Source organism: Peromyscus leucopus, chromosome 5, assembly GCF_004664715.2.
Source record: "Peromyscus leucopus breed LL Stock chromosome 5, UCI_PerLeu_2.1, whole genome shotgun sequence".
NCBI lineage: Eukaryota > Metazoa > Chordata > Mammalia > Rodentia > Cricetidae > Peromyscus > Peromyscus leucopus.
In genome coordinates, this window is record NC_051067.1 from 26633379 (window position 1) to 26655617 (window position 22239).

The 22239-nt window shown below is 47.7% G+C and overlaps 1 long non-coding RNA gene across 1 annotated transcript; it reads left to right on the top strand.

Annotated features, from left to right (window-relative positions):
* Positions 1-12489: 12489 nt before the first annotated feature.
* Positions 12490-21782, top strand: LOC119088019. The gene is made up of 4 exons (XR_005091574.1): positions 12490-12636; positions 12784-12852; positions 18298-18544; positions 20928-21782. It is a non-coding gene; the product is annotated as an uncharacterized LOC119088019 (long non-coding RNA).
* The last annotated feature ends 457 nt before the right edge of the window (positions 21783-22239 follow it).

Genomic DNA, 22239 nt, shown 5'->3' on the forward strand with positions numbered 1-22239 from the left:
GGGAAGTTGTGGAACTGATTGGAAGAAGGCCACTGGGGGATGGCGTCCCAGTTTATTTCTCTATTGCTGTGATGAAGCAACTCGGGGAAGAAAGGGGTTCTTTTAGCTTCCGGGGTATAGTTCATCATCAAGAAAACTCCAAATGGAGGTAAGAACCGAAATTCTGCTTTCTAATGCAACCCAGGACCTCAGAGTCAGTTAGGCATGACCCTGGAGACTGGGTGGGGGAGATCAATGGCCATTTTATCTCCACCCAAAAGGCAGTTCACTAAGCAGCCCCCCCCCCCCATGTTGCCCAGAAATAGATTCATTGAGGATACACTGGGTTGTCAGTGGCCAAAAGCACAAGCTGATTTTCCCATCACATGGGGATGGGGGTGGTGTGTGCAATAGGTATTTATTGGAAGGATGCAGAACTGAAGGAGACAGACCTCAGGCAAGCTTGCGCAATCCAGGCAGAAGGAAACAAATTCTCTGGTACTTCTCTATAGAGGTGAATCAACTTGGGCTTTTTTTTTTTTTTTTTTTCCTCTCAGATACTTGTGGGGAATTGAATTAGGTCTACTTCTCAGTTTGTGTCATCCTGTCCTCATAGGTCTGGGCAGAGCCCCATCTTGTTTATTTTCTTTATTTGGTCTTCACATCCCTTCCCCCTCCTCCCCAAAGACAGCCGCTTTAGATGAACTTGATTTATGCCCTTGATTTAAATTCATAACCACGGGTGGAAAGCATGTGTGTGCATTTAACATTTACACAATTCTCTTCGGACCGTCAGATGTATTTAAAGGTCTCTCTGTGGCACCATGTGGCACTTAGTTCTGTGGTTATGAGTTGCCACACAGTATTTATACCTTTGCATGCAAATATCTACAGTAGTCTTTACCCAGTTCCCTGGAGATGGTCACCTTGTCACCTTCCATTCTGGCTACATTGGTCACTGGAATAACACAGCCTCCCATGCATTCCTGTTGTTCTGGGTGAGAATCTTCCTGTAACAGAGATCTTGTACCATCGCTCTAAAGATGGGAGGGAAGAGAATGAGAGCTACATTAGGCATGCATACACCAGGGCCCTTCTTCAGATTCTAAAGCATTAGACAGAAGACCTGGGATTGGTGGGTTAATGTGATGATTCTTATGATCAAGTGTATTCAGGGAAAATTTACCTACACTGTTCACACCAGCACCAGACACTGGGTTAAGGGTGGAGGTGGCCTTTGTGGCGCTGAACAAACACCGAGACTTACTTTCTGAAAGGGGTTCACTTAGCTCTTCTTTCTTTTTCTTTTTGGCCTTATGCTCCTGGGGTTGGAGCCTATGAGCCTCCTGCTAAGCAAGTGGCACAGCCCCAGGTCACATCTCCAGTCCTTCGACTCTCCAGTCTGTCTACCCACTCCATGTTTTTAATTCCCAATGTCTAATTGGTTTTCACTTAGGATTACCTGCTCTTTGTAACCAAATTCTTCTTTCTTTCTTTCTTTCTTTCTTTCTTTCTTTCTTTCTTTCTTTCTTTCTTTCTTTCTTTCTTCCTTCCTTCCTTCCTTCCTTCCTTCCTTCCTTCCTTCCTTTCTTTCTTTCTTTCTTTCTTTCTTTCTTTCTTTCTTTCTTTCAGGTGAAACATGACAGTTCTTTTTAAGTTCTTGCCCCCTTTTTTATTATTGTGACTACATCCATCACTGCTCATTCTGTTGGTTTGCCTCTTGTTCTAGTTAGGGTTTCTGTTGCTGTGATGAAAGGCTTTATTTGGCCTACACTTCCAGATCATTGGAGGACGTCAGAACAGGAATTCAAGTGGGGCTGGAACCTGGAGGCAGGAGCTGATGCAGAGGACATCGAGGGGAGTCCCTGGCTTGCTCAGCCTGTTTTCTTACAGGACCCAGGACCACCAGCCCAGGGATGGCACCTTGAGAAAATGCCTCACAGCTGGATCTCACGGAGATGTCTTCTTACCTGAGGCTCCCTTCCTCCCTGGTGACTCTAGCTTGTGTCGAGTTGACACACAAGCCATCCAGTACACTCTGTGTTCATGTTCTCTTAAACTACCGAGTACTGGGGCTGTATCATGAACCTCAGCAGAGGGACGTTCTCTCTATCCCTAGACTGTGCCATTCCCAAAGCTGGGAGAAAAAGTAAGTATGGGCTTGAGGGAGAAACAGAAATGAGTAGATGGAGTTCGGGGGCCCTCCAGGACAGGGGGAGCCTCAGACAGCAGCTCTCTATCGTATTGCCTGGGAGGTCGGTGTTTTATCTCCCTGGGTTATGGCAGTTTGATCTTGAAATGGGATGCAGGGGTGTTGAGAGACAGACACACAGGGAATGGGGAGTTTGTCTGTCCTCTCCTTACGTTTTGTGGCCCCAGCAGGGTTCTGGCAGTGCTCTGTAGCCAGTCTGTTTATTTGGGTTTCATTTCTCAGGAAGGGGTGGTTTGTGAGCAGTGATAGATCTGGTGATGGAGAGAGGGCGTAAATAAGACATTCTCGTTCCTGAACCCTCCCCCTTTCCTTCCCTCCTCCGCCACGCTTTTTCTCTTTTTCCTTTAAATTTACATTTTTTATTTGTTTTTGTTTTTGTTTTTCGAGACAGTGTTTCTCTGTGTAGCTTTGGTGCCTTTCCTGGAACTCACTTTCCTTGAATTTACAGAGATCCGCCTGGCTCTGCCTCCCGAGTGCTGGGATTAAAGGTGAGTGCCACCACTGCCTGCAAATTTACAAATTTTAGTGTTACAGTATGATGAGGAGATAAATGTATGCATTTAACAGTGATCAAGCCAGAGTAATCAACAGGTTGATCACTGAGAGCATTTATCATTTCTTCTCGGTGAGGCTTCCTTTCTTCCAGCTCCTTTGCATGTTGCAATGCATTCTTATTGATCATAGTCATGTCCAGGTCTGCACACCCAGTCCATTCCTGCCTTTGGTGCTGTCTACCTATGCCCTCCGAGTCCCTTCCTGGTTCTTCTCAGAGTTCCTACCTGTTTCATAGCACTTTCAGGCTGCTTGCTGAGTCCCAAGGGGAAGGCAGAGGGCGTGTGACTTGGCTTCAACCTCCATGGCTTTCCATGCTCGCTCTGCTGTTCCTTATGTCAAGAGGGAGATTTTTTTTATTGGTTGAGCCTGGATCATGTGACCACCCCTTTATCAGGGTTACATAGCAGGAAGACCAGTAAGACAATGAATTGAGCCTCCTGATGTTTCAGGCTTGCAATCCCAGCTCTCTGAGAAGCTGAGAGAGGAGGATTGAAGCTTCCAGGCCAGCCTGGGCTACAGAGTGAAATCATAGCCAGCAAGGGCAACTTTAATTTTTTTTGTTTGTTTTTGTTTTTCAAGACAGTATCTCTCTGTGTATCTCTGCCTGTTCTGGAACTGGCTCTGTAGACCGGGCTGGCCTTGAACTCACAGACCTGCCAGCCTCTGCCTCCTGAGTGCTGGGATTAAAGGCATGCACCACCACCATTCAAGGCTGGCAACTTAAAATTTAAAACCCAAAAAGGGGCCAGGTGGTGGTGGCATACTCCTTTAATCCCAGAACTCAGGAGGCAGAGGCAGGAGGATCTCTGTGTCTACAAAGAGAGTTCCAGGACAGGCAGGGTTGTTGCACAGAGAAACCCTGTCTTGAAAAAAATCTAAATAAATAAATAAAACCCCAAAAGGGGCCTAGAGAGGAGTAGTTCAGTGGTAAAGAATGCTTTCAATCCCTAGAACTACAAAAAATAAAGTAAGAATGGAGACCTACCCATACAATGGCTGGGCAGGGCAGCACATAGCGGTGGCTTTCTTAGCGATCATTTACAGTCCCATCTCTAGCCCTGGTGCAAGGATTCCGGGAAGAGAAGGGCTTCCAGCCTTGAGCCTTCCTGGGATGACTTGCTTTTTCCATTCCCTCACCTCTTAAAAATGGTTAATCACTCCATCACCTGTTCCAATGGAGGCTTGGTGTGGGGTGGAGAGAAAGAGAGGGAGAGGAAGAGGGAGAGGGAGAGAGGGAGGGAGAGGGAGAGGGAGAGGGAGAGGGAGAGAGGGAGGGAGGGAGGGAGAGAGAGAGAGAGAGAGAGAGAGAGAGAGAGAGAGAGAGAGATCCCAGGGAGCTACAGCAGCTCAAGTGTTCCGCAGAGAAAAGCACAGTAAGTGTGCAGAGTGACTGTCTGAAACCCGCTCTGTGACCAGCTGGAGCCTCCTGGCTTCCAGTTGGGCTCTTCCCGGTGGGTCTGGCTCCCTTTCCACATAGACGAGACACACTTCTTTAAAAACTGCTGGCTTTCAGTTTCAGCTAGAGTGAGCAGCCAGCACAGCCATCGATGCTCCTTTTCACTCCAGTGCAGTCCTATGACTTATAAACGGTATCTTAAGACCTTTGCTATGGCAGGTCTGAGACAATAACATTTTATTTTGTATTTGATCATCTCTTCCCTGGGTGGTGCCTCAGCATAGGGACAGAGTGAGTCCTGCTCTCCGTAAGAAAAGCTAGGGCCTTCTTTGAAGGAGTTCCCATAGTCTGTGCTCTTCAGGTTTTGGAAGAAAAGCATCCTCACATCCTGAGATCTCACAGGAAAGCCAGAAGCTGTGTTTCTAAGTAACTGTAGATGTTGTGCCTGGAGCCATGAGTGCCACCTGGGTAAGAGGACACATAGGTTGATCAGGCCACCCTTGGCCAGGATCTCGAGGCCTGGAGTGGACTGGACAGTGAACTTGACCTTGTGGTCTTGGGAAAGGGTCCTATGGCTGGCTCTACTTGGGATTTGCGGGAGGACAGCCGCAGGGACCACCTTTGCAGGCTGCCTAGGCGAGAAGGCATAAACGATGCCGAGAATCTCTTGGCGGAAGCACTGAGTAACAAAGAAGAAATGTAGGTGGGCCTCCATATTCATTCCATGGCATGAGAAAGGAAGGACATGACTGATCCTGGATTTCAGCACCAGATGAATGAAAAGAAATAAAAAGGAAGGACATGACTGCTCCTAGGTATGGTGGAGGAGAAAGTTCATTGTAGATATGAGGGAGAGCACAGCCAGAGGCAGAGACATCTGGGAGAGTCCAGAGTGGACATGATCCTGAACTATGTGGGAAGAGGGGCCAGGGGAAAGGCAAGAGCTGGACCAAGAGGCCAGGAGAGTAAAGGGTTAACAAAAGGCCAGGTAGCCAAAGTCGTTGGATTATATAGGGAGGGGAATCTGGAGAAAGGGAGGTCTAGCCTCTGGGCTGCAGAAGTTTAGGGTAGGGGGTGGGGTATGACTGCCATACCCTCTAACAGGTAGGGGCTGAGAGCTGCTGAGAGAACCTGGTGGCCAGGTCCACTTTGATACATCAAATAGGCACCTCAGCCATTTGTCCTGGGGTTGAGACCTAACATCCACTTCTAAGGATTTTATCTCCTACAGTTCAATTAAACATGGGATGAAAGTATTTTTAAAAATCACATTTGTACCAAGTGTGTACAGACGTTTTCTTCTTCATATTCTCTAGGCACTGCAGTTTAATTTATTACATAGCCTCTACCTTGTATTGGGTACTGTAACTCATCTAGAGATGCATTAAAGGATACAGGAGGATGTGGGTCTGTTCTCTGCAAATACTAACCCATCTGATATGAGGGCCATGAGCATCCACTGATTTGGGTATTCTCTTCCAAGAAATGTCTGTAGTTGGAAACCCCTGGGATAGCTCTGTGCTCTGGGCTAATGGGGTGTGAAGATGGTCTAACACTGGTTGTTTTAATCAACCTTGTCAAGTTGGGGCTAGAATTAGGATCAAAGCTAATTAAGAAAGTCGGGTAAGATGCTTGTTAGACCTCAGGTTTTGGGGAAGAAGAATTCATATCATCCAGAGATGATATTAAAGGATGCAGGAGGATATGCATCAGTTCTATGCAAATACCCTCCCATCTTACATAGTTGTGGATGTATAGAAACATCTGTATTTAGAAAAATGTCAGGCTCAAGGGGAAGCATTCCTTTTGGAGGCATTGTGCTCAGAGGTAATCAGTTTTGAGGATGCTGTATGCTGAAAATATGTATTTCCCTCCTCTTTGATACAGGAAAGAAAAGAAAACAAGAGAAATAGAATTAAGGAAAACTGTGTTGGTATTAGACTGGACAGAGGGCAGATTAAGCAAAAGAAATGCCCCCAGTAAAATGATGTTAGGACATTCACCTGACAGAAATACTAGAAAAGAAGACTGGAAACTTGAGTCGACCCAAGGTCAAGTTCAGTTTAGGGGGACTCAGTATCCGCTAACTACCCCGATCCCACTGGGTACCGTGATGGTGCCACAATGGTGTCATAGTTAGCTTCAGCTGTCAACTTGATACACCTAGAGTCGGATAGGTAAAGGGGACTTCAGCTGAAGAAGAGATAAGACTGGTTGGTGGCCAGACTCTGAAGCATTTTTTTTTATTATTACTAATTGACATAGGAGAGTTTAGCCCACTGCAGGGGGTGTCGTGCCTGTGCAAGTGAGCCTGGGCTGCATAAGACAAGTAACTGAGTGATCGAGATGAAAGAAGCCGGTAAGCAGAGTTCTCTTTGGTCTCCACTTCAGTCCTGCCTCCAGGTTCTGGTCTTGGCCTCTCTCATTGATGAACTATAACCTGTAAGCTAACATAAAGTCTTTCCTCTTCAGTTTGGCCTTGCTCACTTTCTTATCACAAGAGTCAAAGTTAAACCAGGGCAGGTAGAACCCCTCTGATGCTGTGCTGCCCTTTTGTGTCATGTCTCATGACCGAATGCCCATCACATTGGCCTGTGGGTCTTTGCTCAGTTTGGAATATGGGGCAGCAGACACCTGGCTTCACAGCTACTCTAGGGGAAGGGGTGGGACTGACAGGAAATTGCAGGTTCCTTATGTACGGCAAAGGAGTTCAAAGTCTGGGCTATCAAAAGCCTTCCTCATAAAGCCATCTTGATTTGTAACATCTGTAATGAAAAGTGGCCAGGCCGGGCGGTGGTGGCGCACGCCTTTAATCCCAGCACTCAGGAGGCAGAGCCAGGTGGATCTCTGTGAGTTTGAGGTCAGCCTGGTCTACAAAGCGAATTCCAGGACAGGCACCAAAACTACACAGAGAAACCCTGTCTTGAAAAAAAGAAAGAGAGAGAGAGAGAGAGAGAGAGAGAGAGAGAGAGAGAGAGAGAGAGAGAAAGAGAGAGAGAGAGAAAGAAAGAAAGAAAGAAAGAAAGAAAGAAAGAAAGAAGGAAGGAAGGAAGGAAGGAAGGAAGGAAGGAAGGAAGGAAGGAAGGAAGGAAAGAAAAGTGGCCAATACTGATGTCCTTGTGACTCTGTTGAGAGCATCCACGTCCAAGTTACCTCAAAGTTCCTCTCCTTTTCCTGATGCTAAGCCCACAATGCCCACAAATTTAGAATCTTTAGCTCTGTTGCCATCTCTCCCTCTCTTCTAAGTTTCAGACCGTTGTACTCAATCTGTTAGATGACCCTTAAGCACTACCAAACTATTATTGTGTGTGATGTGTGTTATGTATATGCGTGTGTGTGCACATGCATTCCTGTGTTTGCACACAATGGCCAAAGGTCAATGTTAGTTTCCTGAGCCCTAAAGCAATTGTCATAGTTTACAATTGTATGTATGCCCTCTTGCTAGGAGCCCTGGTTGGCAGAAGTAAGGGAATTTCTATTACAAAAACCGGGTTTGTGAAATTGAGGTTTCCTGGAAAACTTCATTGAAAAGATTCTGGCCTATAGATTCAGACTCTATGCCACAGGAAGGGACCCTGTGGATGGACTTAATCATTCCCAGCCAGACATAGGCCAGGATTGTTGGTTATGTTTAGACACCTGACTCATGTCCTACGACATAGAGATAGAAACTGACTATCATCCCAATGACTGACAAAACTCACTGTGACTGGGGGCAGCCCAAATTAATGTTCTGCTTTATGGGTTAATTCATCAGCATAACAAGATTACTGAGCCCCTGAAATGGCTTGGTGGGCATGTACCAATAGTTAGACTAAATATGCCTCTTCTAATGCTTTCCATACTATGTAGACAGGTTGATCAGGACCTGATTAAAGTGATAAATCTATAGGAGTCTATTTAAGAAGTATTAGAGAAATTTATTAAGATAAATTGAGGAAATACACTCACAAATAAAGAATGGAGTAGACAGCTGAAGTCATCCTCTGATCTGACTGGGAGCAAATCCACCTTGCAGGCAGGCAGCAGGGAGAAGGGACTGAGAAACTCTAGGCCTATAGGCTGAAGATGGATGCCCCAGTGTTGCAGAGGAACTTTGGAAGACTTTCTAGGTAGCCAGCTGTCTCTGCATTTCCAGGATTTTGGAAGTTATTTACAATGCATTTCCTGTTTACTTAGGTAATATTATATCCTTCTGGGGTCTTTGATGTAGTTGAAGACTGAATAGTTATAACAATTTTCCTTGGTTATAATAAAAGATAAATTATATATATATATATAAAGCAATTGTCTTTTAGAAGATTAAATGTGTGGACATCTAAGCTAAGTAGTGTGGGCTAGCCCGGAGTGATGGTACAGTCCACTAATCTCAGCATGTGGGAGGCTGAGGAAGGAGAACTGAAGAGGTCCAGGCCAACTAAGACTATGTAGTGAATTTCAGCCAGCCTGGGCAGCACAGTAAGACCTTGCTCCCCACACCTACCCTCATTCCACAAGGCCCAGCTCCTCTGTCTACTAGCTGTGTGCTCATTACACATTGCAGGCTTTCTGTGGCTTAGACTTATTTGTAAAACAGGGATGTCACTTATCTTCCAGGATTATCATAAGGATTGAATGAGTTAACACCTGCGTGTCACTGATGATGCTGGCTGGTCTGTAGGACATACTCAGTGACTGCTATTTTCCATTGACTATCTCTGTCTTTCTAGTTTTTGTCAGTTCTTGACTATATGTGCTGGAAAGTTCTAGATCATACTTGCATACATTTTTCTTTTCCTACTTTATCTGTTCCCCAGTCTGTTGATCCAGTTTCTTACTTTTTTTTTTTCCTTTTTCTTTTTCAGTCTTCTCTCTCAAGACTCACTGCCAGGGTCTTAGTTTTGGCCCCATAACCCCTCACTTGTGTGACAGAAGCCACCCTCCAACTGTTTTATCAGCTTCTATACACTTCTGGGTGATAAAAAGTCCTAAAGTTATCTCCTATGATCATCAAACAGCTAACGTTGGCAAGCCTCTAATGCCAAGCTGGGAAATGTTCTAATAACTCCCCACGGTTTGCTGATGAATTGTCACACTCACCTACGAAGAGGCACTATTATCTTCCTTTGCAGATGGGGGAAGCAAGTCAAGGGACTAGTCTAGAACCATACAACAATAAGTGGCCTAGGGGAGATTTGAACCAAGGCTCCCTGAAGCACCCACTTCATACATGTGGTTACTGGAACAGCTGCCCAGTCTCCCAGATGGAAAAGCTTAAAATTTCACCAATTTTCTCTTGGGTGCTGAGAAGGCCCCTAAGGTCTCACACATGCTAAGCATGTCCTCTGCCACTGGGCCACAGTCTCAGCCTCTGCAGTTTTGAAAACTAATCCTGTGAAATAGATTGATCTTGGTTGCTATGAAATGGGTGCATTAATATTGTCCTCTTTTTAAAAAGATTATTTTATTGTATGTGTATGAGTGTTCTGTCCGTCTGTCTGTATGTGTACCACAGGCGTGCCTGGTGCCTGTGGAGGGTAGAGGTGGGCATCAGATGCCCTGGAGTTGGAGTTACAGATGATTGTGAGCTGCCATGTGGGTGCTAGAAACAAAGAAAGCCTGGATCCCCTGCAAGAGCAGCAAATGCCCTTAACCACTGTGCTATCTCTCTAGCACAGCCATTTTTTTTCTTGAAATGTTTGGAGGCCACTGCTTAATAATATAAATGGTTTGTTTGTAGGATACTTTTCTTCTGTTTAAAATATTTAAAATTGGGCTGGAGAGATGGCTCAGAGGTTAAGAGCACTGACTGCTCTTCCAGAGGTCCTGAGTTCAATTCCCAGCAACCACATGGTGGCTCACAACCACTTGTAATGAGATCTGGTGCCCTCTTCTGGCCTGCAGGGACACATGCAGGCAGAATACTGTATACATAATAAATAAATAAATCTTTAAAAAAAAAAAAAAAAAAAAAATATTTAAAATTTCCCAACTGTTTACTTTTGCTAGCTTTCTGGCATAAATAAAATTTCTATAACTAAATGAGTATATGTGTGTGTGTGTGTGTGTGTGTGTGTGTGTGTGTGTGTGTGTGTGTAAAATGTTTGAAGGTGTGTTTAAATATGTATTTGGGTTTTTTTCTCTAACCACACATTTCAAACCCATCTCCATTTGTAGCATTGTTTTAAACTGCCTGTTTTGTTACTGGATTATTATTTGGTTTTTCGAGACAGGGTTTCTCTGTGTAGCTTTGCGCCTTTCCTGGAACTCACTTGGTAGCCCAGGCTGGCCTCAAACTCACAGAGATCCGCCTGGCTCTGCCTCCCGAGTGCTGGGATTAAAGGCATGTGCCACCACCGCTCGGCCTCTGGATTATTATTATTATTATTATTATTAGTAGTAGTAGTAGTAGTACTTGAGACAGAATCTTGCTATGTAATCCAAGCTGGCCTTGAACTTGAAATCCTCCTGCCGTAGCCTTTCCAGTCCTGGGCTGCAGGTGTATGTCACCACACTCAGCTCTGGTCAGTCTGTTTTTCCCTTCTCAACTTCCCAGCCTTTCCTTTAGGTCCCTTTTCCCAGGGGAGACTCACCCACACTGCAGTTTGTGTTCCTTTCTAAGTGATCCCTCCTGGTGGGGGACCCTGTGTGTGGCCTGTACCTCTGCTTCTCTACTGCTGTCTCCATGGCCAGCAGGCTGTAGAGCTCTCTCCCTTTCTTTTTTTCCCTCTCCTCTCTCCATTATTCCCATTCCCTGCTGGAACGCAATCCATCCTTCATGAGGATCTGTGGAGAGCAGAGTCTGGGACCCACTGGCTTTCACTTGGCTTTGGGAACAGAAGTAGGATGCCGTGGTGGGTGAGGCCACAGGGTTGCATCCTGACTCCCAGGAGCAGCTAGGAAGCAGGGCTGCTGCGAGAGGGGCATTTTAGGGGGGGGGGGCAGGCTTCTCATCGCCAGTCTCCACTCCCCTCTTCCTGAGAGCTGGTGGCTACTTGCAGGGAATGTTGAAGAAAGACTCACGTGAGAGGTTATGTAAGGGCTGGCGGAGGTAGACTGTGGGGGGTGTTTGAACAGTCCGGGAGAGGGTACTTCGCAGGCAAGGTGAGAGCGCAGCGGCTTACAACATAAAGGTGCCTTGTTACACCATGGTGGTGGAGCAGAAATCAGTGTAAGTTACTTGTCCCTGGAGCTCTGCCAAAAGGCTTCATTTCCTGACCACTAAACCCTTTGAAGTCTGCATGCCCCTGCCCCCATCACAGTTATAAACAGCCAGGCTCTAGGGCCAGCACCTTTCCACACACACCTGATGGTCTGTCTGTCCCCAGGAGGTGGCTTTCTCTATCCTGTGCTCATCCACAGCCTCCTGGATGCTGCTGCATTGGGGTCCATGGCCAGGAGAGGCTGCCATGTGTGTGTTACAAGGGTCCACTGTTTATTCAGGGTGGAGGCTGGTTTCTGGGGGGTACAAGGAGAAGGTAGGGTGTTTGAAAGCTGCACCCGTGTTATGGTTGCCGTCTCAGGCTCAGGAATGCGTACTAAAGGTCAGAATCGTTGACTCCCAATGCACACCTGCTTGGTGATCTGAGTTACCCTGGGGCAGAGTAGCTGCAGGGGTGCTCTGCTTTGTCTCAACTGTTAGCAGGTCGCAGCTCTGCTTCAGCATCAACCTGTTTTCCCATGAGCACCAAGGGTAGCAATTTCCCTGCCTTATCGGCCTAGCAACACAAGGCCAGTTTCCAGGAAGGCAGCCACTTGATCCAGCCTGGTGAAACCCATTCGCTGCCCAGCCTCTGCTCTGGCCTTTGCATCCCAGCACTCAACAGCCGGCCACATGACATCGTTTTCAATTGGCCAGCCCTCCTCCTCCCCTGCAGCAGGGTGGTAGTTTGCAGAGTGCTAGGAATGCCTTGAGCCTTTGAACATCCCCAGGCCTCTAACCCTTCCTCAGTTAAGGGTGGCAAAGCAGCAGCTTGTGCGGCTGGGCTTGCTGGGTGGGCCCAGGAAAGGCTCCTCCCTTCAATGTGGTTCTTCCCTCTTTGCTAAGCTCCGTGTCCTGTGAAACCAGTGGGAAACAATGACTCTGATGTTGGCAGGCAGTTGTTAGGTACTTCCCACCCTGGCTGTGGTCTTTGATTAAACTGCGGTGGTGTGGGGGGGGGGGCGTTCTTTGGAGACTCATGAATAAGCTGGGTGAGTGGCTTGTGATTCGAAGAGGCTCTTTTTATAACCATAAATGCTTCCCCCAAGAGAACCAATAAATAATGTGGCCATTCTGGCAGAGCTGTCTTTCCATAGCTGCCCCAGGCGTCTCTGGCCCCCACCGGTGGCTTCTCCTGTTTCAATTTCCATGTCCTCCTGCTTTTGTAACTCAAGGAGCTCCTGAGCTCAGGAACAGCTGACAGCCGCCGCCGGACGGCTCCCGGGGTGGCACCTGGGGAAGGGGTGGATGGGCAATGCCTTGCCAGCTTGCTCTGGGGCACCCTGTCCCTAGCTGCTATGAGTCATCTGAAGGGTGAGCAAGAATGTACCCTGGGTGAGCACAGGGAGGGGGTATCTTCGGTGCCAGACTCGGGGTACGTGGCCAGGCCCTGAGTGTGAGGGTGGGTGGGGATGAGCCCTGCTCTTGGGAGAATCCCAGACAGCCCCGCTGTCCTTACAGGTCATTACCTCAGGAGAGAGCTGGCCTTGTCTCCAGGGACATCACCCTGAAATCAGCGGTCGTTGCCATGTGCGTAAGAGATACTGCTTTGCATCCAGGAGCGCTGCATTGGTTCCGAGGGTGTTGTGTTGAAGTTGGGGTACCGCATTTCATTGCAGGCAGCATGTGTTGCATTGCATTCAGGGGGCACTGCATACCGCATTTAGACTTGCTCGCACAGAGAGAGTTCGTGGAACCTTCGAGGACCCACTAAGCCCAAACTCTATTTTACAGAGGAGGAACCTAAAGGCAGAGGAGAAGCAGCAGTGAAGCTTGGGACTGCCTCCTTCCATAGCCTCAGGTTCCTCAGCCTCACACCCCTGCAGCCTCCACATTGTACCTGGAACAGGGGTGGGCAGTGCGAGCAGGTGCAGGGACGGGGCATGAGGGGAAGTGAGTGATGAAGGGCAACAGAACCCAGGAGTGCAACCGCTCTGGCTCTGGCTTCTGGCCCCAGCATCCCCTTGCTCTACCATGCACTCCTACAACACCTGTCTGGTCTCTTCCAGTACTATCGGCTTTTCCTTCCCGGGCAGTGTCAAACTTTCACTGACTTTACCCTGGCTGAGAGGGGAGAGGCTAGTCCAAGTTTGTGACGGGAAAGAACGCTCCAGCCATCCCCCTGCATCCAGCTGTCCTTTTATTGCTGTGTGCTTGGGATGAAGGAGCCAAACATGTCACCGGGGAGTGCCTGGCAGCGTTGACACTCATGGGCAGAGTGTTACTGTAGCCAAGAAGTCGTCAGGCTCTGATTTATCCTACTGCCAAGCGCTGGGTGGAAAGTTCTGAGAACAGTGCTAGGGATGACAGCACGCACGCACGCACGCACGCACGCACGCACGCACGCACGCACGCACGCAGGAAAGCAGCTCCCCGGCTTGGAGGGGCGTCTGCCCTCAGAGCTCTGGAATGCCATGCGTCTGTTTACCTCTCCCCGTGCCAGCTCACCAAAGCTACCCACTCCTGCTGCCCCCATAGACTCAGTGTGCCATGGCATTTAATAAATGTTAAAAAATAGTAACAGCCGAGCCTGTGACTCTGGGACTACTGTCACCCAGGTTCCTTCCTGGTGAGGCCTGACTGGCTGAGCCAGGGACTCCAGAGAGAGGCCAAGCCAGGCGTGCGTTTGCCCTGCACCTGGCTCTTATGCTGAGGCCACAGAGAAATGGACAAGGCAGGGTGTTTGGACTGACATGTTTAGGACATTTGCCTGGTTTTTTGTTTGTTTGTTTGTTTTTGTTTTGTTTTGTTCAAACAGAAAGATGGTGTTGGCTGTCCCATTTTCTTCTTGTGAGAAGGCAGGCTCTGCTCAGTCTAGGCAGAGATCTGTCTGTCCTCTGGGGGATGGGGACTCTAGGGCACATGGGGGGGGGGTGGAGTTCTGTCGCCCTCCCCTCGGCCTGCCCTTTGCAGGATGAGTTCGACCATTGTTCAGCTGACTTCGCAGACTGCTGGCTGGTGTGGAGGGACTGGGGCTTTCCTGCCTGTCTGAGCTGTGGACTCTCTTCTCTTCCTTCTTGTGGACAAAAAAAAAAAAAAAAGGAAAAGACACAGCCTTGTCTTTATCCGCGGGCCCGTGCAGAGGACTTCACCAAAGTGATTCTGCAGCCATCCTTCCCCTTGACCGGAGTCTCCTGACGTTCTGATAGTTAGGGAAGGGGGCATGAGTTTCTCGTGACTCATTTTACCTCTGCTCTGCACCCGCTTTTTCAGGCACTTCTGCTTTGGAAAGGGCCAGGAAGCGGACCTGGCTAGTGGCCATAGGCTGACAAGACCTGGCATTTCCAGGCCTCAGCACTGACGCCCACAGAGAGCTCACCTTGAGAGACAGGTACCCTGGGAGATGCCCAACACCTTCTAGGCCTTTCCATCACTACCACAGCCCCGTGAGAAACCTGCTTTACCAGAGAAGAAATGGAGACCTAGAAAACTCAAGTAGCCCTCCCTCACATGGTCATCAGTAGCAGATTGTTTTCTGGGGACCCTGGACATGATAGATCTTGAACTGTTAGAGTAACCAACCAAGTCCCTCCGCTTTAGCTAGACAGGAAGGCTGGCCACCCCTCCAAGGCTCCTCCCTCTCTTCCGCTTCCTTCACCATTGTGTATCTGCGGCCTTTGATCTTCACAGCAGCACACTGTTACTTGAGTCACGTTCCTGGGAAAGGCAGACGGAGATCTGGGGATCAAGAAGAGATGACAAGTCATGAGTTTGTCAGGAGGATGACAGGAGGAAGGCTCTGAACACAGGGTTGGGAGACCGTGAATACGCATTTCCCGACAGCTCTTGCGGCCTATCCATGGGGAGGATGGAGGAATGGGGAAGCAGCCTGAATGACGGCAGAATTGGGCAATCCAGCGTGTTGGAATCTGGTACCCGAGTGGGCTGCTCCTATATGCTGATTTCAGGACAGCATTCCCAGCTGCTTCTGTGTCCTCGTGGCTGTGACCAGGAGGTAGGGCAGAAGACACAGGCACAGGAGGGTCAGTGCTTGGCTAAGCAAGGCTGGGGTGCAGCTACGCTTGGACCTCATTTTGATCCATCACTGTAACAGACACCCGAGGGAAGTTAGTTTACAAGGGAGAAAGGTTTGTTTCTGTCGCTGCTTTGGAGCTTTCCGTTCATAGCCATTTGGGTCATTGCTTTGGGATCTGTGGTAAGTCAATACATCATGAAGGGAGCGTGTGACGGGGAGACCGCCCACTTCATAGCAGCCAATCACACACACACACACACACACACACACACACACACACACACACACACACGGAGGGGGGGAGGGTGAAGGAAGTGGAGGAAGGGGAAAGGGAAGAGCTGGAATCTCAGTAGTCCCCTTCAGGGCCCTTCCTCCAAAGACCCAACTTCCATCTACCAGGCTTCATTTTCAAAGCATCTTGGGGACCAGTTCTTAACACATGTGCCCGGTGTGGGGAGGACACAAAACACAGCAGCCAAACTCTAGAGCCCCGTGCTCAATCCTGAGCCAGGATGCTTCCTGACAGGGAAGGGTGGGAAGAGGAGTGCCAGAGGTGTTAGGTGGGGAGGGAGAAGGGAGGGGGACGGGGGTAGAGGTGGCGGGACTGAGTTTCTGAGGAGTGCGCAGGGGTTTCCAGCCAGAGTTCATAAGAACGTCTCCAGAGTACTGAACACTCTGTGTGCACTGCCCTCATTCGCGTTTTCGTGCACATCAACATCTTCAAGACCCCTCCAAACCCTATGAGATCATGATTTCCTCCTCAGCCTCATTCTCATGGCCTCCGTTTTACAAACGAGGCCAGTGAGGCACAGAGGGACAAGGTCACAGAGCTGGGAAATGCACAGCTGCAGCGCAAACTTGTCTTGTAGTTTAGAAAGGTTGAAGAATATTCTCCTCCCACTCCTCCAGCAGTTCCCCTTTCTTTTTGTCTCTTAAATACATGTCTTTCCTTTATCTTTGAGGCCAAATCAGGGAGTCTAGGGGGGTGGGATCAATAGAAAAATCCCAGGAGTGTGAGAGCTTCTTAGTGTGGTGTGGTGTGGTGGTGGTGGTATATGTGTGATGTGTGTGTGTGTGTGTGTGTGTGTGTGTGTGTGTGTGTGTGTGTGTGGTGTATGTGGTCTGTGGTGCCTTATGTGGTATGTATGTAGTGTGTGTGATGTGGTATGTTCAATGTGTGTGGTGTGTGTATGTGTGCCTGGTGTATGGTATGTGGTGTGTATACTTGTGTGTGCATGTGTGGGATGTGTGTGTGCATATGAATAGTTTATATGTATGTACTTAATATGTGTCTTGTATGGTGTGTATGCCAGTATACGGTGTGTGTTCATGTGTAGAGATGAAAGTTGCCCCAGGAAAGTCTCTAGATGCTGGACCTTAAAGGTCACCTTGCTCCACCCTCTCTTATTCATTCTCAAACCCTTCATGGTGAGGCTCCTGTTATGAGTGTGGAGAGAGTGCCAAGCCTGAGCTCACCTGAGGCATTGTGCCAACTTGCTGTTGAAGAAGCAGCTTTGTGTATCCCTTACACCTGTGTCTGATGGGAATTGGGGGTGGGAGGAACAGAGCAAAGAAGAGCTGGTGCTGGGTGTGGGTTCCACGGCCCTGGGCATGCTCTCTGTGCCCCACCCTCTTGACAAAGGGGAGCCCCATGTGAGTCACGGACTCAAGCCTGCCTCACCTGTCCAGCCCTTTTTCTATCTGCTCTTGCCACCTCTTCCTCATCCTATTCATTACTCACTTGTCTCAGAATGACTCTGTGCCTCCTTGCTGGACCATGTTGGGTGTCTCTTGTGCCTGGCTCCACTGTGAACTATAGAATCACAAGTGGCCTACACAACAACAGATTGAACAATATATGTCCCCAGCCATCCAAGGGCGATGGTTGGATGCTGTGCACTGGGTCTTGTCTTAGATTCTACCAATTGTATATGGAAAATATTAGGCACAAAAGCTGGGTTTGTACTGGTCATGTATAGACTTCTCCCCTTGTTATTATTTCCTGAATGATATACCAGAACAAGAATTACATAGTGTTTTTCTGTGTTATTTATTATGAGCTGTATAGAGGTGGTTTAAAGTATTTTCAAGAATGTGCATAGCTCCTATGCAAATAACATACATTTACAGAAGAGCCTGGACCACCTCAGATATTGGTGACTGTGTAGATTCAGAGACCACCCCTTAAAGACACCAAGAGACAAATGAATATGTGACTTAGGGTTCATTGTAGTTAGAGTAACTCTAATACAGAAATTAATCTTTATTTATTTCCTTGGGGCTTGACATCATTACCTGGCTTCTGTTGGCCTCAACACATACGGCTTTTATATTTCCATAAAATCTAATTGCCATAGGCTTCCCAGGCTGAGGTTACAGGCGTGTGCAGAAATCAGTCTTTTCAGCCAATAGTAAGTGTTCAATAAAGGGCCGGTTAATACAGAAAAACTGTTTTGTGTCTGAACTTCAAACAGTTGCAGATTGAGAACCCGAGAGTTCGCTGTAATCAAGATATCAATGCTGATATCTGCCAAACCAGGCTAGCTTGAAAGGTGGAGCAATTTGTGAAGCAGAATAAATCATTACACTAGGATGGTAAGAAAATCAGCAACAAGACACTAACTGAGATGTATCCCTTTGCAGCGGCGGCGGGATGCAGGAGGGCATGTTGTATACTGTTGCACAGGTTGAACATGCACAGCTGCAGAAGTGCTCTTGGGAGAAACAGCATGCAGGGGAATGCTGAAGCAGTTGTTCTCCACCTGTGGGTCCCGACCCCTCGACAAACCTCTATCTCAAAATATTTCCATTACAATTCATAACAGTAGTTATGTATAATAGTATAATTATAAAATTATAGTTATGAAGAAGCAATGAAACTAATTTTATGGTTGGGGGGTAATATCTTACAGAATTAGAATGATGTCAAACCACCATTGGTGCCTCTCTGAGGTCATTCAGATCTCACACTTTACCTGCCCTCATTTTTATTTGTACAGATGTTCCTCCAACGGTGATGGGTTGACACACAGATGAACCATTGGTGCCGGATGTTGGAGATTTGGAAATGCCTCCAGCACCTGACCTGACAGCACACCCTAGTGTGCTTCTTCTCATGACTGCATTCTTTCTCGGCCCTGCATCCCACTGCCACTGCCCAGCAGATGGAGTGGATGTGAATCAGCTTCCCATTGCTTCATGTGGTGGTTTCACTGAAACCTTGGCCTGGGTGCTTTGGAACCCGTGGTGAGGCAGTACTCAGGGTGTGGCACAAGCAGTGGAGTCAACCTGCTCTCTTCATGGAGCTAGGAAGGGGTGCAAATCCCAATACCCTCCAGGGCACACCCCCAATGACCTCCCCATCCCTAGATGAACCCAAGTAACCACCCGTCTGACCTCAAGTTCTATAATTTGTCATTTGAAAGTGACATTCTTTCTTTTCTAAATGACCAGTCTTTAAAGTATAATCTCCATTGTTCGTTATATTTAAGAAGAGGATAAACTTCCACTTTTCAGTCACTATGTCTCAGCTCCTTGTAGTGGATAGCTCCTTACAAGGTCTTTGGCACCCACATATCTAAATTAGGGCTAGGGATTCTGTCTGCTGTCTTCATGAGGTCATTCCTGGCCCCTTTACTGTAAGTGACAGAAATGCTGTAGTGCACAGAGAGGCACCAAAGGCATCCGATTCTAGAATATTCCTCATGGAATATTGTGATGAGCTTTCAGCAGCCTTATGCTTGGGCAAGCATCGGTTGCAGCTCACACAGCTGCTGGGCTGCTCTGGCCATGACCCTTTTGCCTGACCATTGTTCCTTCTTTATTTTTAAAGTAAAGACCTGAGATACCTGTTAATCATTTTTATTAGTTATTTCAATACCAAGTTTTGATTTTTAAAGATTTCTAAACAAGCATTTCTGAATACAATACTGGGACCAGAGGGCACCCAGTGGATGGCAAGATGAAGAAGTTTGTGAGTGGGCCAGAAAGCCAGGGCAGTATTTTATAAGGCTCTTGGGGTCTAGATACTCTGTTAAGGCCTTGTGTAGCCCACCTATCCATGCTGTCTTAGAAATTCCTTCTTCTCTGGAGTTTCCACTCACTGCCACCCAATATACACTCTGTATTCTCTGCATGTTCCCACCAGCCCCTAAGGGCGGGAGTATCTTCTTGCTGCAGAGAGCCAGACATGACCCACACGGCTACCCACTAAGATGCTCAGCTCCGATTTCCCCCCTCTGCTTGGACATAGTGCAAACTATGGCTGCTTAGGGGCCATTTTAGATTCTTTTCTGCTACAGTTTGGATGTTGAGTGACCTCAGTGGCCCAGGTGTTAAAGCTTGGTTCTCTGGGTGATACTGTTGAGAGACAGTGGGCTTTTAAGAGTCCGAACCAACTAAAAAACAAACCAACAAAATTGGGCAAAGAGGCAGAAGTAGGAGAGTTTCAAGTTTGAGGCTAGCCTGAGCTACACAGAAAGACCGAGTCTCAAAACAAAGGCACAAAAGTAACAAGAGGTGGCATCCAGTGGAAGGATGCTGGGTCATGGGGGTCACACCCTTAAACCAGATATCGAGACCCTGGGCCTCCTCTTACTCTTCTGTTTTGCTTACCTACCAGCTTTGCTGTCCTGGTGCCCTGCCTCACCACAGGCCTAAAAGCAATGGGGCCAATGGACAACGGGCTAAACCCTCCCAAATTATCTTTATAACTTGATGGTTTCAATAATTTGTTACAGTAGCTAGAAGATGACCAGGACACCCTGCAGACACTCTTTGTATTTTCCTTGATGCCCACCCTGTACTAGAAGCAAGTGCCACCTGGGTTGCTGGACACAAGTTGCCTTCCCCATTGGCATTGCCTTGCCTGGCAACCACAGCTGCTTTGAGTATTCAATGCGGAAGACTCGGAGAGAAATACACACAGCCATAATCGGCACCTTAGCATTTTCAGGAATTACAGATGAATGGAGAAGAACTCATTGTCCTAAATCCCCAGCTGGGCATGAGGTTCAGGAAATTCCCCTTTGAGATTAATAGGCCCAATGATCTGGTGAGATAAGGTCTCTGGTGACATAATATAATTGGCCTATTATCTGAGAAGTCTGGGCCGAATAGCCATGACCTGGCCCTGAAGGGCTTAAATGCAGACATGGATGATTCAGGCACCAGGGAGCTGTTAAGTCTGCGGGTCTCTGAAAACACTCAGGAACAGGATCAGTCTGATGAGTGAGGCGCGGAGCCACCTGGAGTGTCACCTGGAGCAGGCTATTGTGTCAGAGCTGTGTCACCGTGTCTATGGCCTCGTGTGGAGAAGTTACAATCTTGGCGTTTCAACGTGGCTTCCATACTAATGCATAAACCACAGCTATTTTATAAGCGAAATCCTCCAGTATTATATTGCAATAGTATACCAGCTTGGGTAGTTACAAGCCCCACTGTGGGAGTGGGGACACCTGTCACCGTGTGATTAGTACTGTGGCCAGGTATTCCATATCCTGTCACTTGGGTACTTTCCTCATTAAGACAAATGATGATTGTGTTATGAGAATTTCACCAAAATTGTGCTGGCCCCTTGAAAACTGGAAGATGGGAGTCTGCATTTAACTTTTTCTTTTTTCTTTTTAAGGTTAGCCCTTGAAGCCGTTAAGCCAGAACTCAAACCCAATGCTGTTTAAATCCACAGAAGTCAGAGGAGTCACCCGCCACTGTGCCAATGCCACTGGACTGAAGCCTCGTGACCAGACTTGGATTCACGCAGCACAGCAGCTTTTCAGTGACTTGGGGAAATTTATTGGGGAACAATGCAGTGGGCTTTTGTTCTTCTACAGTCTCCTTTGGAAACTCCCTCTTTCAAGCCAGGAGGGTGAAAGACGAAGTTGTGTATCCTTCACGGGGAAAATACGGATTCCTCTAACGGCAAATTCCAAATCCAAGCAGACCAGGTTATTGCCATAGCCAAGGAACCTTGGCCTTAGCTCACACTGGGAAATACACTGTTTAAGGTGAGAACACGAACTGAACAGGGCATGCTGGAGATGTGAGTTTTCTTTGCCTTGACGAGAAGCTTTCGGATCGATTAGGGAGACGGAGCTCAGCGTTTCTGTTTTTGTTTTTGTTTTTTTCCCCATGTAACAGGCAAACATCCCCACTAAAAGCCCAGCCAGGGCTTATAAGACTCACTCCACAGCCCAGACAGCTATGAGATTCTCAAATGAATTAGGTTCTAGAGCCCATGATGTGAGCAAAACCTGACCCGAAATGCCTGCAAACTATCTATAGATTGTGTTTTCTCACTTATCACACATATTCACATTTCACTGTGCAGATACTTACCTGTGAGTTTGGGGAAGGAACTACCCGGTCATGGCATTCATACCTCATTATCTTTTATTAAAGGGCAAAATTTGAGGATACACTTGTCCAGAGAGTTTGGAGAAGGGATTGTAGACCTGAGACACATTAAAACATATTTTTCCCCTGCTGCATAAATACCATATTTTAGGGGGTAGGGTAGGGTGAAGGGTGGGTCATGGAGGGTGGCGTGCAACCAGTTGACTCAGCTCATCAGGTGGTCTCAGTCTTTTAAAACTGACAAAGTCTAAGGTGCAATGCAGTGTGCATACTTATAAACCCGGCACTGAGGAGGCTGTGGCAGGATTGTGAGTTCAAGGCCAGCTTGGGCTACATAATGAAAGTCTGTCCAAACAAACAGGCAGGCAGACACAGAGCCTAAAGTAACTGGCCCCTGTTGAAACCCAGCATTCTGTGTTTCTTCTGTCTGTCCTATGTCAGACTCAGAACATGAGCAACAAACATTTTTCTACAGTCTGGACCCAGAGGCGACTGTCCTGATGCCCTTTCCTGACTCTTCCATGCATGTCTAGCCACATGGGAGAGGGAGAATGGGTGACCCGTGTTCGACTCATTATGGACAAGGT